Source organism: Hibiscus syriacus, unplaced genomic scaffold (assembly GCF_006381635.1).
Source record: "Hibiscus syriacus cultivar Baekdansim isolate YM2019G1 unplaced genomic scaffold, ASM638163v2 tig00002317_pilon, whole genome shotgun sequence".
NCBI lineage: Eukaryota > Viridiplantae > Streptophyta > Magnoliopsida > Malvales > Malvaceae > Hibiscus > Hibiscus syriacus.
Genome location: NW_024061925.1, coordinates 627,968 through 635,039, shown reverse-complemented (window position 1 = coordinate 635,039; position 7,072 = coordinate 627,968). Strand labels below are relative to the sequence as shown.

The following is a 7,072-nucleotide window of genomic DNA, read 5'->3' as shown; positions in this document are numbered from 1 at the left end:
AGGAATATAGCTTGTTCATGTTCGTTCATTTAAATGATAAACGAACATAAATGAACATAAACGAACGTAAACGAACACAAACGAACGAACATAAACGAACATAATAAATGAACATAAACGAACACAAACGAACGAACATAAATGAACATAATAAATGAACATAAACGAATACAATAACCGAACATAAACGAACAACACAAAAATAAAAAATAAACTTATTCGTACACAACAAATAAATGTAAAAAAGTAAACAACAAGAATAACAACTTAAAATTCTTTAATATAACCTACAACTTTAGAGTTAATTTGTTCGAATACGACAAAAATATGTATAAATCATAAATAAGCTATATGAACATAATAAAGTCTTAAAGTTAATTTATTCAACAAAAAAATCTTCTTGATATCCAAACAACTTCAATAATATTCATAACATATTCAACTTTCCCTTTGTTCGAACATAAATAAACGAACATAAATGAACAAACATAAATGAACATAAATAAACAAACTTAAACGAACATAAATAAACAAATATAACGAACATATAATTGAATGTTACGAACGTAAATGAACGAACGAACCTTTATTTCGTGTTCGTTCATTTAATTAAACGAACACAAGATCTTGTTCATGTTCGTTCATTTAATAAATAAACGAATATAAACAAATTTCCTACCGTACGGTTCATGAACGATTCGCTTAGCGTTCAGTTCATTTACAGGCGAGCAAGTGTGTGTTGGGTGTCCGACCAAATCGTTCCAGATAAGTAGCCCGGAAACTAGAATAATACAAGGGTCTAAAAGCGTTTTTGGCCCTTAAATGTTTGAGAGAACTCATTTTAATCCTTTAACTCTTGAATTTATATTTTTTTGTCAAATTAAATCAATTTATTAAAAAAAATGATGGATCTGTTAAACAATAGTCAACTATTTCATCCTTTTAACAATATCACCGTCAATTTTGTGTCATTTAACATGAAAATGTTGAAAGGTATTCAAAGAAATATTTAAAATTAATAAATATCTCCCAATCTTCATTCTCCGTGGTCCATCATCATATAATAATACACTAATACTTGTCCCTTAGCTCCAAAGAGTGGAGTCTTGTTGTCTTGAAGTATTTAATATTTAGGATTAGTTCAAATAGTAAATAGTTTGATATTATTTAAATAAAATTTTAAATTTGAATTATTGTATGTATAAAAAATCTTTATTGAAATTTATATATTAAAATTAAGTTTATAATATAGATCGATCCAAATTAGTTAGAGAAAAGAACCTAAGAATAGAAGGGGCAAAAAAAAATATTGATGTCCATACATTAATTTATCTGCCCAATCCATTCTTCTGTTACTCAAATGATTACGTCTTGCCCATGACCTTATTTCCATTTCCTTGGATATTTTTTATACGTGTGTGACTGAGAGATTTTAGAAAATATTAGTTTCACAGTTTTGAGTACGTCATATTATTTGTTTCATTAAAAATAATATTATTAACACAACAGTATTAATTTTTCCATTGTTTGGGTGCGATATCATAATAACACGATGTGTATATATATATATATAAACGAAGCTAATACAAGTGGTTGGAAATTAGAAATTTGAGTTTGTAAGATTTAGGTTGAATCTTATCACCGTTATTTTTAGTGTACAATCTGTAAATTTTTATATAAATTTTAATTAGGTCTTAGTTATGCTCTGATTTTAGATTGGAAAGTCACACCTAACCTAAACTTTTTGTGAAAAAAATGGAGGAAAAACTACAACACAAATATTTAATATGATAGAAGAGTATATTATCTCATTTAATTTTTTTCATATGAGATCGATATGATTTGATATATGTCTACGTATAATATTCGTAAGATCTTATTATATTTAAATTTTAGTTTCAAAAGATCTTAGTGATTATATGATGATTATTATTAGTTCTAGAAGTGTAAGATTTAAGCATGACATTTACAAAGATGTCTAAGTATTCATTGTTAAATGATTGAAAATATTTTTAGATAAATAACATCTTATAATCACCCTGATTAATAAAAAAAACTTTAACTTCATGTATTAAATATTCAATGATATTTAATAAAATGTCTGACTTCTTCATGCGAGTTGTTTGCTTGAAGTTACTTTCTAAATTCTAATTGTAAGAGTTGAGTGTAGGGGGGGTAAAATTTTACTAGAATCGAAAAATTAATTTTTTCGATTCAATTTGATTCGGAAAAAAATTGATTTGAATTGACTTCGAGTTGTAATTTCATAAACTTGACTCGACTCGAAAAAAATTTTAAGTTCAAATCAAGTTGTAAAATATAACTCGAATATCTCAAAATTTTTAGTAATTAGTGAATTTATTTTTAAGTTTGAGTTGAGTATTTCTACTTTGTATAATATATGTAGATTAAATATTAAAAAAATATGAAGAAATATATTTGTATTGTATATATGGTTATAAAAAGTTACTTAAATTAGAATCAAATAATATTATAAATATTTACAATTAAATTTAAACAAAAACTCAAAAAATCGACTCTATTCGACTCAAATTTTATAAATTCGATTACGCTCGAAAAAATTTCAAGTATACTCCGAGTTATAAAATAGGACTCGTCAACTCGAATAACTTAAAATGTTTTGAATCGACTCGATTTGACTCAATCAAACACTCACATCTAATCGAGTGAGCTTCTTCGTACTATCTTTTCAAATGATACAATCTTTCTATTTCTTTAATAGTTTAAGATAAATACATGATTATATTTATTTAAATATTCTCGATTGTTTGATAATAAATAATTATACACTCTTATAAATATAATATTTAAATTCAACACTCTAGAAGATAACCACAATTTCTTAATACAACTTTTAAAAATAAAGTGATTTTTCATAACAGAACCCGTTAGATAGTTTGATAATTGGACGCAAGGAAATACGTCAGGTTGAAAATTACAAACAAAGCAGAACCCATTCAAGATATGAATCCAGTATCCTCGATCTTGACATAATTTATTTTTATCGTTATTTTCCAATTAAATCACTTTTATTTTTATAGATTTCATCATTACCTTAAGAGTACAATTAAAAATATTAAATACGAAGGACCTTTTCCCATTATACTCACTGTTCTGAAAATCGGATCGGACTGATCGGTTCAATCGGGAACTGTTGTCTAGTCCGGTTTAAATTAAACCGGTTGAACCGTTATTAGTGAACAGGCCGGAATTGTTGAACTATTCGAACCGGACCGGCTGAAAACCGAAAAAAACAGTCAATTTTGTTTTTTTTTAAATTAAACCAAACGACGTCGTTTGTTAAACGAGCCAAGTCGAACTCGAGTATTGCTGAGCTCGACTCTAACTTTAAAAGTAAGCTCAACTCGACTCAAACTCACGAACTAAAAATTATCAAGCTCAACTCGACTCAAACTCACGAACTAAAAATTATCAAGTTCAACTCGAACTCGAAATATAATATTGAAACTTGAACTCGAAAAGGCTTGAACTCAAAAAAAAATTAGAAGCTCGATTGAAGCCTAAAATTCGAGCTTGATTGAAGTGAAATAATAGTTCACTCTATGCTCAAAAGGCTCCATGATTTTGAATGTCAAATTACCTCTATTATTTATAGAAGTTAGTTGGGATGCTCTTCTATGTTTCTTACCCATGTGGATTGTTTTGTTCTCATATTTTTACTCTTTAGACTTTTGGGATGTTCTTCTATGTTTCTTAGCCATGTGAGATTGTTTTTTTTTTTTAAATTAAACCAAACAATATCATTTTGTTATGATTTTTTTAACCCCAAATTTATTTTTTAATTATAGTTATATAATTATATTTATTATTTAATATGTTTTATCTTAAATATTATGTTGTAGTTAATTTGAATCATTTTGTTTCACTTGATTTTATGGTTTTTAACTCATATATGTTATGACTTACTTTGAATATGACTTGTGATATACAAAATTATTTTTTATTAAATATTTTTGGTATTTTTATTTAATTTTTTAAATAATTATGACGTCGTTCGGTTCTTCCGACCGATCGGACCGGTTCGACCGGTTAAACCAGTAAACCGATAGTATGACCGATTCGCTAACCGATCCGGTTCTGAAACCCATGATTATACTAATAAAAGATACATACAGAGAAGTGAAATACTAATAAAAGGTCACTAAATTATAGTAAGGACTAAATTCACCAAAAACTTTTAATACAAGGACAATTGATAAAATTTGACAATTCAAAAGAGAGAGACGTTGTCGATCATGAGATTCTTTTAAATTTGTCTGCTGAACTACAGAATCATATCACCAACAAGAAGAAAAGCAAAGGGAAAAAGTACTTAATCATGGCTCGGTTAACGTTGGTGTCCTCCATCGTCCTCCTACTATGCTCCGCCGCCGCATCAAATTTCGAGGATTCCAACCCCATCCTGATGGTATCCGACGGCCTCCTCTGCTTCGACTCCACCGTTCTTCGTGTCATCGGTCGTAGTCTTCATGCTATCTCCTTCGCCCATTTTGCTTGCAAGTAACACGATCATCTTTATTCTTATTTAGAACTAAAAAGAGAAGAAAAAGAGTGCAAAACTGAGATGAAAATTCTGGGTTTTTTTTCTGTAGGCATAGGAAGAGGTATGAAACGTGGAGGAGATGAAGCAACGGTTTAAGATTTTGAAGACAATAACGATTTAATCAGATCAACTAACAGCAAGGGATTGCCTTACACTCTTGCTGTCAATCGTACGTGACTTTTTTTCCTTTTTTTATTTCAAGTTTATTTCAGTTGATGAAGTGTTTATTTATGAACTGAGTTTCGATGATGAAGAGTTTGCGGATTGGACATGGGAAGAGTTTCAGAAACACAGACTGGGAGCTGCCCAAAACTGCTCTGCCACCACCAAGGGAAACCATCAGCTGACTAACGTCGTCCTCCCTGAATCGGTAAAAAAAAATTAACCATGTTTTATTGAAATCCATCCGAAATTATTTCCAAATTTCGATATTCGGACATAATTCGGGCACTCTGCCGTGTAATATGTGCAGAAAGACTGGAGGGAAGCTGGCATAGTCAGCCCTGTAAAAGATCAAGGTTCTTGTGGATCTTGCTGGACATTCAGGTTAGCTGATGTTCACCGGGCAACTAAGGTACGTTGTATAAATCTCTGTTGTAATTCAATTGTATAAATTTTCAGTACAACCGGAGGTCTTGAGGCAGCTTACCATCAATCATTCGGGAAACCGATTTCTCTGTCCGAGCAGCAGCTTGTGGACTGTGCCGGAGCCTTTAATAACTTCGGCTGCAACGGTGGATTACCGTCCCAAGCCTTGGAATACATCAAATACAACGGTGGCCTTGACACAGAGGAGTCGTACCCTTACGCCGCTAGGAATGGTCTATGCAAATACTCTCCTCAAAATGTTGGTGTTAAAGTAATTGAGTCTGTCAACATCACCTTGGTAAGTTCACAAAAACACCATTTCCTTTCTGGTATTAGCTGCTCGTGAATCTAAATGTATAAATGAACAGGGTTCTGAAGATGAATTAAAGCATGCAGTTGCCATGATCCGGCCAGTTAGTGTGGCATTTGAAGTTGTCACGAGTTTCCGTTTCTACAAAAGCGGAGTTTATACCAGCAACACATGTGGTAGCACATCCATGGTAAGCTTATTTTTTATTAAGGGATATTTGTATGCTCGGAGTTGACCTAACAATGGGGGTATGTGGCAGGATGTGAACCACGCCGTCCTTGCGGTCGGATACGGAGTTGAAAACGGCATCCCGTATTGGCTTATTAAGAACTCATGGGGTGCAGAATGGGGTGACAATGGCTACTTCAAGATGGAGATGGGCAAAAACATGTGTGGTAAGAATCTCAACCCCATTAGATCTCCATTTTACATTGATTACTGAAAATTTTCGTATCGTAAACAGGTGTGGCAACTTGTGCATCGTACCCGATTGTTGCTTGATCCAATCGATTAAACCGCCTCGCATCAGTTCGTTCCGGAGCCGTTGAGTTGTAGTTGGTGTTCAAGGTCATGATCTAGTTGAAACCGATGGGTTCATGTACTCAAAGATATATATGTAGGATGCAATGTTTGAGAAAGACATGGTGTAAATTTTCTATGTTTGAACGCTTCTTGTGGAATAGCTTGCCCAACATTGGACATCAATAGCAGTTTTAATAGCAATACTTCTAGAATAGTTTTGGACTCGTATCCGTGAGATGAATAATATCATATAAAATTATAACTAATGTCTATGTTAACGCTTCTCTTTATTTTTTTAATGACAAGGTATTAAAATAAAATTAATACGTAATATTAGATATAATTTAAAAAAATAATTAAAATATCAAAATAAAATAAAAAGAATAAATGTGTGACGCTTACCTTTTATTTTAGAATAAATTACGTATTTAGTACTTAAACAATCAATTTTGATATGTTTTAGTACTTAAACTTTCAATTTTCTTAAAACTATATCTAACGTTTAGTTTTGTTTCATTTTAGTACATCGCCATTAAAAACTTAACAGACGGGCTCACCAGCCACTGTGTTTACAATTGTCATGCGTCACATTTGTCGGTTGTTGAAGCCCAAACTTTTCAACTCGTACAGTCACACCTTTTCGACCCCCGAACGTGATTCCAACCTCCGTTTCATCGACAAATGTCTTAATCTCCCCAAATCGACGATAGACTCTTCAACTTCTTCATCATTCGGTCTTCGTTGTAAACCATCTAATGCGCCTAAAATTGAATAATATGGTCGACTCGTCATTCTCTGTGTTACACCATTCGGATTGGTCGTCGTCTACTGGAGCTATGCCTCGTCAACTCGTCAGTTAAGTTTTAACAGCGATGTATTAAATGAAACAAAAACTAAACGTTAGGCATGATTTTGAAAAAATTGAAAGTTTAAGAATTAAAACGGATCAAACTGATAGTTTAGGTACTAAATGAGTAGTTTACCTTCATTTTATTAAATTCTATTTAGGGTAAACTACACAGTTGGTCACTAATGTTTGGGTAAATTTGTGTTTTCCCCACTAAAGT

At 31.7% G+C, this 7,072-nt stretch overlaps 1 pseudogene; it reads left to right on the top strand.

The window, feature by feature from the left end:
* Positions 1-4,345: 4,345 nt before the first annotated feature.
* On the top strand, positions 4,346-6,055 carry LOC120144664 (annotated as a pseudogene).
* The last annotated feature ends 1,017 nt before the right edge of the window (positions 6,056-7,072 follow it).